This window comes from Carcharhinus amblyrhynchos, chromosome 15 (assembly GCF_965287045.1).
Source record: "Carcharhinus amblyrhynchos chromosome 15, sCarAmb.v2.hapA, whole genome shotgun sequence".
Lineage (NCBI taxonomy): Eukaryota > Metazoa > Chordata > Chondrichthyes > Carcharhiniformes > Carcharhinidae > Carcharhinus > Carcharhinus amblyrhynchos.
This window is the reverse complement of record NC_137338.1, coordinates 73,514,013-73,526,805: the sequence shown is the minus strand read 5'-3', so window position 1 is coordinate 73,526,805 and position 12,793 is coordinate 73,514,013.

Genomic DNA, 12,793 nt, shown 5'->3' with positions numbered 1-12,793 from the left:
TTTCTTTTGTTTTGACAGTTGGTTTTGTTTGGGATTTGATTGTGAAAATAGCAGTTGTTCATGTTGTCCTCAATCCATATTCAAGATTTGTTATTAAGATTGCAGTAACAGGGCACATAGGAAATCACAGTATAAATAGACAGTGTCAACATGTCCTTATGATAGGGAAATTGTGCTTGACACATCTGTCTGAGTTTTTTTTGAGGTTGGAACTAGCAGAATGGATAAAAGGGCATCATTTGATACAGTGCATTTGGATTTTTGAAAATATTTGATAAGATGCCACAGCAGAAGTTATTAAAGAAAATTAGAGCCCTTGAGATTGGGGAATAATATATCAGCAATAATTAAGGAGTGCTGGATGGGCAAAAACAATAGAGTAGGAATAAATGGGTTGGCAGGCTATAATGAGTGGGATATCACAAGAATCAGAGACTGTATACCAATGACTTGAGGGGACAAAGTGTAATGTACCCACATTTGTTGATGACCACTAACTTGATTGAGTTTTTTGAGGAAGTGACAAAAATAATTGATATGGGTAAAGCAGAAGATGTTGTCTACATGGACTTCAGTAATGCCTGTGACAAAGTCCATCATGGCAGACTAGTGCAGAAGGTGAAATCACATGGGATCAGAGGTGAGTTGGCAACATGGATACAAAACTGGCTCGGTCAAAGAAGACAGAGGTTAGCAGTGAAAAGGTGCGTTTCTGAATGGAGGGCTGTGACAAGTGGCGTTCCTCAGGATCAGTGCTGGGACTTTGCTGTTTAAAATATATATAAATGATTTGGAGGAAAATGTAATTGATTTGATTAGTAAGTTTGCGGACGACACAAAGATTAGTCAATTTACGGATTACGATGAGGACCATCAGTGAATACAGCAGGATATAGATCGGTTGGAAACTTGGGCAAAGAGATAGCAGATGGAGTTTAATCCAGACAAATGTGAGGTAATGCACTTTGGAAGGTCTAATACAGATAGGAAATATACAGTAATGACAGAACCCTTGAGTATTGATAGACAAAGGGAACTGGGTGTACAGGTACACAGGTCACTGAAAGTGGCAATGCAGTTGGAGAAGGTAGTCAAGAAGGCATAGAGCATGCTTGCCTTCATCGGCTGGGGCATAGAGTTTAAAAATTGGCAAGTCATGTTGCAGCTTTATAGAGTCTTAGTTAGGCCGTGCTTAGAATATAGCATTCAATTCTGGTCGCCACACTACAAGAAGGATGTGGAGAATTTGGAGAGGGTACAGAAAAGATTTACCAGGATGTTGCCTGGTATGGAGGGCATTAGTTATGAGGAGAAGTTGGAGAAACTTGATTTGTTCTCACTGGAACGATGAAGGTTGAGGGGCGACCTGATAGAAGTCTACAAGATTGAGAGGCATGGACAGAGTGGATAGTCAGAAGCTTTTTCCCAGGGTGGAAGAATCAATTACTAGGTTTAACGTGTGAGGGGCATGGTTTAAAGGAAATGTACAAGCAGATTTTTTACACAGAGGTGGGTGCCTGGAACTCGTTGCCAGGGGAGGTAGTGGAAACGGGTATGGTAGTGACTTTTAAGGAGCATCTTGATAAATACATGAATAGGATTGGAATGGAGCGATATGGTCCCCGGAAACGTAGGGGGTTTTAGTTAAGCCGGGTAGCATGATCAATGCAGGCTTGGAGGGCTGAAGGGCCTGTTCCTATGCTGTAATTTTCCTTGTTTTTTGTTTTACATATTGGGTGAGGAGGATGCCTAGGGGCTGCAATGGGATATAGATAGGTTAAATGAGGTCGCAGATGGAACATAATGCGGAGAAGTGGGATGATATTTCCTATTGCTGGAAATAGCAGTCCAGATCTAAAAGTTACAATTTCAGAATAAGGGGTTGACCATTTAAAACTTAAATGAAAAGAAATTTCTTCACTTAAAGCATCCTGAGTCTTATGAATTCTCCATCCTGACAGCAGTGGGCTCAGCATTCATTCAGCAGACTCAAGATAAGATTTTTAGGTACTAAGGTAAATGCTCAGGGTTACTGGGATGGGGAAGGGTGGAAGGCCAGGGTGAGGTGCTGTTTGGGAGAGTTCATGCAGATTTGATGGACCGAGTGACCTCTCTCTGCACTGTAGGGTACGATGGTTCTAAGGGAATCTCAGGATATGGAAATAGTTGCAGAAAGTGTTATTAAGATTGAAGATCTGCCAGAATCCTCCTGAATGGGAGAGCAGCTTGACAGCCAACTGGCCGCCTCCTGCTTCTATTTGTTATTTTATGTCTTATGCTATTCTCCTTTCCCTCTTCTTCATCACTGGCAGCCAGGGGGTCCCAAATGAAGATCAAACTGCTGGAGGAGGTCAGAAAGAGACAATTGGGGCATAACCTGTTGGTTGGAACCAACTATCTGTTCTTCACCTTCAACAACCAGTTCTTCATTCAGACACATGGAACAGCCATGGGGACCAAATTCGCACCTCAATATGCCAACATCTTCATGCACAGGTTCGAACAAGACCTCTTCACTGCACAGGACCTTCAACCAATGCTATACACTAGATACATCGATGACATTTTCTTCCTTTGGAGTATTGGTGAACAATCATTGAAACAACTATATGATGACATCAACAAGTTCCATCCCACCATCAGACTCACCATGGACTACACTCTGGAATCGGTTGCATTCTTGGACACATGCATCTCCATCAAGGACGGTCACCTCAGCATTTCACTGTACCACAAGCCCACTGATAACCTCATGGTGCTCCATTTCTCCAGCTTCCATCCTAAACACGTTAAAGAAGCCATCCCCTACGGACAAGCTCTCCATAAACACAGGATCTGCTCAGATGAGGAGGATTGCAACAGACACCTCCAGACCTTGAAAGATGCCCTCATAAGAACAGGATATGGCGCTTGACTCATCGATCGACAGTTTCAATGCGCCACAGCAAAAAACCGCACCAACCTCCTCAGAAGGCAAACACAGGACACAGCGGACAGCATCCAGTACTTCCCTGGAGCAGAGAAGCTACGACATCGCCTCTGGAGCTTTCAATATGTCATTGATGAAGACGACATCTTGCCAAGGCCATCCCGCACCCCCACTTCTTGCCTTCAAACAACTGCACAACCTCAAACAGACCACTGTCTGCAGCAAACTACCCAGCCTTCAGAAAAACAGTGACCAAGACACCACACAATCCTGCCACAGCAACCTCTGCAAGATGTGTCGGATCATCGACATGGATGCCATCTCACATGAGAACACAATCTACTAGGTACTTGCAACTCGGCCAACGTTGTCTAACTGATATGCTGCAGGAAAGGATGTCCCGAGGCATAGTACATTGGGAAGACCATGCAGACAGTATGACAACGGATAAATGAACACCGCTTGACGATCACCAGGCAAGAGTGTTCTTATCCTGTTGGGGAGCACTTCAGTGGTCACGGGCATTTGGCTTCTGATCTATGGATAAGCATTCTCCAAGGCGGCCTTCATGACACATGAGAGCGCAGAGTCACTGAGCAAGGACCCATAGCCAAGTTCCGCACACATGAGGATGGCCTTAACTGGGACGTTGGGTTCATGTCCACTATCTGTAACCACCACAACTTGCCTGGGCTTGCAAAATCTCACTAACTGTCCTGTCTGGAGACAATACACATCTCTTTAACCTGTGCTTAACGCTCTGTCCATTCACATTGTCTATACCTTTGACACTTGATTACCTGTAAAGACTCGCATTCCAACCATTATTTTGTAAATTGAGTTTGTGTATTTATATGCCCTGTTTGTGAACAGAACTCCCACTTACCTGAAGAAGGAGCAGCGCTCCGAAAGCCGTTAATAGCCTTCACTACCAAATAAACCTGTTGGACTTTAATCTGGTGTTGTGAGACTTCTTACTGTGTTGGAACCGAGCCAGCATTCCAAATAGAAAGGGGTGGCCTCATTCTGTCTCATAAACTTTTCTGGTCAGAAATTTCTGTCTGGGATATTTAAAGGTAGCAATAAGATGAACATTGTGAAAGGGTATCCAGTAGTTGCACAGATTAATTCCCAGGGTCTGGTGAGTTCTGGTGCAAATCCCATTAGTTCTCTTTACACACACCATATAGATAATGCAATGCCAGACACTGGGATGACAATAATTAGGATGAGGAGACTAAAAACATTTGGTATATTAAACATTGACATCCAAACTGAGTGGGAAAATGAGAAGTAAGCATCCTTCCAATTCCAGACTTAGTGAAATGAGAGAATGGAAGAATGGGAGAAGAAAAGAAAGGAAGGAATTTACCTCAGGATTCACTTATGTGACTTGGACTAGTCAGCTACATTTCAAGATCCAGGACTACGTTTTGAGGATGGACTATAGCTTTGCACAGAGGCATAGTGGGGAAAAGTGACTGTCTGAAGAACTTTCAGCCATAGTACACTGAAGGATTGGACCTTTTGGGTTGTACGTCAATCAGTGAATATTTAATGTGAATATATCGAAGGTATTGAAATTGTACTGAGGCATCACAGAGAGGAACATGCTGAGCGAAGGAAAGTTGAATTCTGTTCCTTTTTATGTATTTTTTCAACTTGAAATGTCATGGGTTATTACAGTTGTGTTCACAAACAGGGCACATAAAGACACAAACTCAATTTACAAGATAATGGTTGGAATGCGAATCTTTACAGGTAATCAAGTCTTAAAGGTACAGATAATGTGAGTGGAGAGAGGATTAAGTACACGTTAAAGAGATGTGTATTGTCTCCAGCCAGAACAGTTAGTGAGATTTTGCAAGCCCAGGCAAGTCATGGGGGTTACAGATAGTGTGACGTGAACCCAAGATCCTGGTTGAGGCCATCCTCATGTGTGCAGAACTTGGCTATCAGTTTCTGCTCAGCAATTCTGCAGTGTTGTGTGTTGTGAAGGTTGACTAAGCATTCTCCAAGGCTTGTGAACACAACTCTCACTCACCTGAAGAAGGAGCGAGACTCCGAAAGCTTGTGCTACCAAATAAACCTGTTGAATTTTAACCTGGTGTTTTGAGACTTCTTACTGAGTTTTAAAAATACACAGGGTGCCAATGATTGTCAACAGCTGCTCTAACCAGTTTGTAAAGTATGAGTAGGCTAGAGAGAGATTATGGCCAAAAGAAAGAAGGAACACAGAGACTTGCAGCAGCTGCACAAAAATACCTCCCAGTGTAAGGGCAACTCAAGGGAATATACTGATCAATCCTTGTCCCAGCAAATTCCAGCCTGTGAATGCTCAGAGAAGTGACAGTGACAGAAAAGGAATCTACTCTTCATTATGCAGACATGAAGATGGTCTCAACCAGGATCTTGGGTTCATGTCACACTATCTGTAACCTCCATGACTTGCCTGGGCTTACAAAATCTCACTAACTGTCCTGGTTGGAGACAATACACATCTCTTTAACCTGTGCTTAACCCTCTCTCCACTCACATTGTCTGTGCCTTTAAGATTAGATTACCTGTAAAGACTTGGATTCCAACCATTATCTTGTAAATTTAGTTTGTGTCTGTATATGCCCTGTTTGTCAACACAACTCCTCACTCACCTGAAGAAGGAGTGAGACTCTGAAACCTTGTGCTACCAAATAAACCTGTTGGACTTTAACCTGGTGTTGTGAGACTTCTTACTGTGCTTACCCAATGCTGGCATCTCCACATCATTTTTAAAGCTGCCATTATCATCTTCAACAGGTCTCTTCCTTATTTTCTCCAGATTCACAGAGGCAGAGTTATAAGCAAAGAGATCTCTCAACTGGCTCACTCTGATTTTGCTTCCATACTGTCCATGGGCCCATTCTACACTGGGCTAAAATGACAGTGCCTACTGCTAATCAGTGTGTGATGGAACATTATGGCTGTTTCCTTGGCAGCACCCAATACTACTCTTGCCAATTCTAGACAAGGTGAATTGTTGATGAGAGAGCCTTTGATGGGTGGTGATTGCAAGACAGCAGACCAAACTAAGGATATTTATGTGAGTTCTCCTTTAGACCCTTGTACTGTTAGCAGTACATGTTTTCTGTGTTAAATTCCCAAATTAGACCTTTCAAAACATTAGAATTGAGATTTAAGTGTTGAACTACTACAAAAGATGGATTGCAAAACAAGCTTCACTGTTTGTTGCAGCTGGCAATGTTGCAGCTTTTAATGGAAATACCATGCCTGCCAGGCGATAACAGTGATAGCAGAAGCAGATGGTGGACAGGTACAAGTTCACACAACAACTCAAATTCCTCCATGGATTCTTCTTGACTTCAGTAACCTCCTCCAGAGACTCTGCATTCCTTCAGTTTTGGCCTGTTGCACATTCCCTGATTTCCACTGCTGTTTGATTGGTGGTTGAGGCTTCATTTGCCTGGGCGTAATCTCTGAAATTTGCTTGTCTAAACCTCTCCACTTCTCCCCGCTCCTTTAAGATGCTCTACCTCCATGGTCAAGTTTTTTGTAACCTGTCCTAAAGTCTTCTTCCTTGGCCTAGTGCCAGTGTTTATATGATAAAGGACGACATAAATGCATTTGTTGCTGCTGTTAGAGACTTGTGAAATGCAATCTTCTGTCAGCATTTTAAATGACATAGGAACAGGAAGAGGCCATTCAGTCCCTCAACCCTGTTCAACCATTTAACAAGATCATGGCTGATCTATAACTTGACTTTATATATTTGTTTTTTCTCATACATCCTTTAATAAGTTTGGATAACAAACTTATCAATTCCAGATTCATAATTTATAACTGAGCATTTCTTTTGTGGAAGAGAATTCCAAACTTACACCACCCCTTCAGCATAGTACTGCTTCTTAACTTCTCTTCTGAAGATTCTCATTTTTAGAGTATGCCTCTCCAAACCCAAGACTTCTCTGTCAATGGAAATAACTTTATCCATCTTATCTGCCTCCCTTTCATCACTTGGAAACATTGATCAAATCTCTAAATTTGATTGAATAGAACCTTAGTTTGTGTAATCGCTGATCTTGATGTAAACCTGAGAATCCTGATGTCATTCCTTTACATCTACATTGCACTCCCTCCAAGGCTGGTATATCCTTCTCAAGGTGTGGTATCCAGAACTGCTCACAACACTGCAGGTCTAACTTGGGCTTTGTGTGGCTGAAGCTTTACTTCTATCCCCTTTATATTCCAGCCCTTGTATTAAAAAAAGCACCCATTAGCCTTTTTGATTATCTTCTAAACCCGCTCCTGATATTTGAATGATCTGTGTGCCTGAATCTCCAAGTCTCTTTGGACCTCTACTGTTGCTAGTGTTTCGCCATTTAGGAAGTATCCTATTCTATCCTTTTCCGATCCAAAATTAATTGCCTACATTGAATCCATTTACCACAGTTATCCCTCTTCACCTTATCTGTTGACAACTTTGTAATTTTATGCTTTCTTCTACCCTGTTTAAAATGCCCCCTATCTATTGTGACACTGGTAAGCTTGAATATGTGGCTTTCTATCCCACCATCTAAGTGGTTTATAAGTGAGAGATTTTTCTCTCACCTTTATCATATTTTCCCAACATTCCTGGTACAGTTCTGTTTCATATTTTTTCTCGTTGATTGCATTCTTTTGCTGTTCTTTTATTCCACCACTATTCTAATTTTTCATGCAACCTTCCCCTAGATTGCTCCAAATGTCACAATTGGATGTTGACAAGCCTTGACATGTGCTTTCTTTTCTGGATTAGAACATAGAACACAGAATAGTACAGCACAGTACAAGCCCTTTGGCCCTCGATGTTGTGCCGAGCTTTGTCCAATACCAGGATCAAGCTATCCTACTCCTTATCATTCTGGTGTGCTCCATGTGCCTATCCAATAATCGCCTGAAAGTTTGTAAAGTATCTGACTCCACTATCATAGCAGGAAGTCCATTTGTTCCACACCCCAATCACTCTCTGAGTAAAGAACCTACTTTGAACATCCCTCCTACACCTCCCACCATGAACCTTATAGTTATGCCCCCTAGTAATAGCTACATCCACCCAAGGAAATAGTTTCTGAACATCCACTCTATCTATCCTGGTCATCATCTTATAAACCTCTATTTAATCACCTCTCATCCTCCTCTGCTCTAAAGAGAAAAGCCCTAGCTCCCTCAACCTTTCATCATATGACCTACCCTCCAAATCAGGCAGCATCCTGGTAAATCTCCTCTGCACTCTCTCCAATGCTTCCATATCCTTGTTATAGTGAGGTGACCAGAACTGCACACAGTATTACAAATGTGGTCTCTCCAAGGTCCTCTACAGGTGCAGCATAACCCCACAGCTCTTAAACTCAAACCCCCTGTTAATAAATGCTAACACACTATAGACCTTCTTCATGGCTCTATCCACTTGAGTGGCAACCTTCTGAGATCTGTGGATATGAATCCCAAGACTTCTCTGTTCCTCCACATTCCTCAGAACCCTGCCATTGACCCTGTAATCCGCATTTAACTTTGTCCTACCAAAATGAATCACCTTGCACTTATCAGGGTTAAGCTCCATCTGCCACTTTTCAGCCCAGCTCTGCATCCTATCAATGTCTCTTTGCAGCCTACATCAACTCTCTGCCTCATCCACTACTCCAGCAATTTTGGCATCCAATTCTGTTGGTGAATCTCCGTGGATTTTGCAGCGAGTCCTTGAGAGCAACATGGGTGCAGTCGATGGCCCCCCTGTATTGCAGTATCCCTGCAATGACCGTGAACCTTGCAGCCTGGGCTTCCTGCTGGGCCTGATCTAGATGAAATTTGATACATCAGCCAGGCAGGGCATACAGACTTCTGTGACCAGCTTAACACAGACGTGCACCACTGACTGGGAAATGCTACATACATTTCTATTTGGGGTCTGGAAGGAGCCATTGGCATAAAAGTTCAGAGCAACCATCAATTTGACAGCCACCTCCTAGGGCACCAGGTCCTGCAACTGGCGGCACAGCTGTTGCACGGTATCCTTTCAGAGGCGAAGCCATCAGTGGCACATGGTGTCCAAAATCTGTTCAGATGATATTTGTTGAGGGAACTGCCGGGGTCTCTGCTCCCTCCTTCTCCTGCGCCCTGCCTCTGGGCGAATGGTGGCCACCTCCTGACTCTGGTGGCCACCTCCTTCTACTCCTGCAAGTGGTATGGCCTGGGTCTCCTGTGCCAGTAATGTTTCCTCCAGCTCCTCCTCCTCAACTCCAGCAGCAATCAAAAGAACAGCAAGATCAATCGGTTGCATCACAAAAGCCATCTCGTCACTCTGAAGAGGGGGAGGTTTGGAGAAGGAGAGATTCACATAGAGGACTGTACAGATTTAGATGTGGCTGAAAAGTGAGGCATGTTCCTTAAGTTTTTACTTTTTAACTAATCAGGACAGGTGCAAGAATGTCAAATTTCAAACAATCATGACAATAGGATGGCACGGTGGCACAGTGGTTAGCACTGCTGCCTCACAGGTGTTGCCATGGAGAACACATCAGGGAACAAGAGGTTCTCCAGCATGTTTGAGGGACAAATATTTGCTGGAATCCTGGGCATAATTCCCCTGCTCCCTTTCAAATAGTGCCCTAGGATCCTTTAAATCCACCTCATAGGGCAAATTGACTTTCTACCTTATCTGAAAGAAAACATCTTTAAACAATGCAACATGCCCTCAGTACTGCAGTAGAATGTCAGCCTAGATATTTTTGTGTACAAACCTGAGAATGAGACTTGAACCCACAAATATCCATGTCAGACAAGACTGCTGCCAGCTGAGCCACAGCTGACCAATCAGCCTTGTCCCTCACCAGTTCTGCTCTATTGTGTGCCAGCAGAATGTCTGAGTGTATAGCAATATGAGGCTGACAGCATTGTAAATGTGTGAGGGTGAGGTGGGGTATCTGACAGCAATGCCAAAGAAGTGTCGGGGGTGCTGCTGGCTAAGTGATGGGCAGCGTGGTGTATTGAGCAGTGAGAGAGGTTGATATTGTGGTGGGGAGCAGATAGCTTGTGAAGATATATTCACTAACCTTGACCATCTGTGAGAAATTCTGCTACCTCTGTCTCAACTTGCACCAAATAACATGTGCCTATCACCCCATGCCCAAAGACCTGCCCTGGCTTCTTGTAAAATAACACCTCAATTTTAAAATTCTCTTCCTTGATTTCAAATCTCTCCATGGCTTTGCCCTTCCCATTTTTAACTGAATTTTTATTAGTGGCAGCATTTCATCTGCCTAACCCCTAAGCTCTGTAATTACCTCCCTAAACATTTCCCTCTCTCTTTCCTCCTTTTAAGACATTCTTTCAAACCCAACTTTTTAACCAAGCTTTTGATCACCTGCCCTAATATCTCTTTGTGCCCTGGTATTATGTTTTGTTTTATAATGCTGTTTTGAAAGGCCAAGGATGTTTTATCACATTGAAGATGCTATATAAATGTAGGTTGTTGTTGCTCTAGATTTTGGAATTGACTTTGCTGGTCACATCTTTCTGAGGATGTTCTTGAGAACCCCCAGGCCTCTCCACAAGAACATGGCTGCTCACTTCCACCAATAATTCCATCAATGCCACATCTTTCATCCTGGGCTTCTCACTCCGCTCACTTTCCCAACATCTAAATTGCAGCAATATTCTTCAGTGCGGTTTCCCTTTAACGGAGGCACCTTGCCTTTAAGAAGAGCAGGCTGACTGCATAGCATATTCTGGAAGCTGTGGTACCGGGCACCCTTGCTGTGCAAAGTGGCAGCCGGCAACCTTAATAAGCGTGGGACCTGTTCGGCCAAATACTACAATATTTCAGGTGAGGTGGGCAAACATGCATATTTGCAAATTGCAACCCCATGTCGTAAAATCAGGGCAACCCAATTTCTTACCCTCAATTTCTAATGTGAAATATTAGCCCCACAACAGATTGGCAACAAAATCAAAAGTGAATCAAACAGGTTTGTGTAGAAATATTTCTAAAGTTTCAAAGGATATTTCTGTTCACTTGAAGCTTGTTAATCACTTATCATGTTTTCATTGTGAAGTTCTGAATACTAAAATCCCCATTTTCATTCAGTAATGTGGACCAATAAAGCCAATTGAAGCAGATTAAAGTATGATCTGTGACTAGGCAATTATTTTGTAACATTGTGTGAATTATCTTTAGAGGTGATAAAGTCTCCAGAGGCGTTTTTGACTATAAAATGTTCAAACATAAAATAATATTTCCCTGGGGATATTTTTTTCTAACTGTCAGGTCATTCATTTTCAGATTCAATCTCAGATTTGAGGGGTACTTGCAATATCTGGGAGACTTTTGGTTTAGGAGACTGATGTCCTTTCTCACTATTAAGACAAAGACCAAATTGAAGGAAATGTAAACAATATTTTAGGTGTGTGATTAAACAATGAAATTTCATTACAAAATAAGCAGAATTATCTTAATAAGTCAACCCCGTTGCAGGTATAAATATTTTTAATTGCAAAAATTGGAAGCCTGCACAAATTGTTTAACTTTTTTGCTTTTATGGGAACAGTAAATAATCTAATATTAATGTTGTTCTGAAATAAAAACGAAGTGCTAGAAAACCTCAACCTGTCTGGCAACTTGTGTGGAGAGTGAGACAAAGTTAACATTCCGAGTCCAATATGACACCTCTGTTTTGGGTCTGACCCTAGCATCTTGGATGATGTCCACATAGGCACATTTGCAAAATGTTCCCTTTCAGAATATGCTGCTGCATATTCCAATCAGGAATCCTGAAATCTTGCTACAAATTGGCGAAATTGCCACATACTATAGTGAAATTTCTGCCACTGATCTTTCAGTTACAGGAAATACTGGGTCAATATTGTGAAAGGGGCATTTTTACATGAGGATGCCGATGTTCGTGGGTGCTGAGACCCATATCATTGCTTTGCTTTTCCATTTCAGATGATAATTCAGCCTTAAAGTTGCATTGCTCATAGGTTTGGTTTATTAGTGTACCATCTGATCACCCATGTTGTCACTCTTGATGACAGTAAGAAGTCTCACAACACCAGATTAGAGTCCAATCTGTTTATATTACTGTCAAATAAACTGGTTGGACTCTAACCTGGTGTTGTGAGACTTCTTACTGCGTTTACCTGAGTCCAACGCCGGCATCTCTACATCATTGCTCCTGATGAGGCAGGGAAGTTTTAAGTTTTGCTGGTGCTGACTGTGTGTAAATGAACTGCATGTTTTTCTGTAAGGTTGGGTAATAATTGGTGGTGAGACCCACTTGGGAATGGATTTCAAAAAAGGTGGCCTTCACTTTGAAGGTCTGTCCCTGTGGTATCTCCCATTCCAGCAGAACTGAAGAGGCGCATAATGTATATTATAGTTTTACCCAATCAGATAAAAGATCTAAAAATTGCAATGTGGTTTTCAGCATCAAAATATTGCTTGCCAAACATTGGACAATAACCTGTGTCACAAAATTGTTAAAACTGCTGTATAATTAGGACTCATTAATAACTCGACATTTCGAAGAGTAATTTTCTTGGGAACATTATTGATTCATGAAGCTGTGAAAATTGGTTCTATTGAGCACAGCTTTGCAACCATTTTGTCTCTGTTGAGTTTCTTGTGAGACTAGGCTTCAGCTCTTCATATGTCAATAGAATATTGTCTTTTATGTGTGTCATTGTGCATATTTTGCTTTCATTGCTGATTCACTTTTATTCTGTATTTGCTTACTTGTGCTTCTCCTTTGATTTGCCATCTGTCCATTTTTCCAGAGAGCTGCTAAGGAATTTTTCATTCCCCAAATGGAACTGGATTCCAGGTAGCCTGTA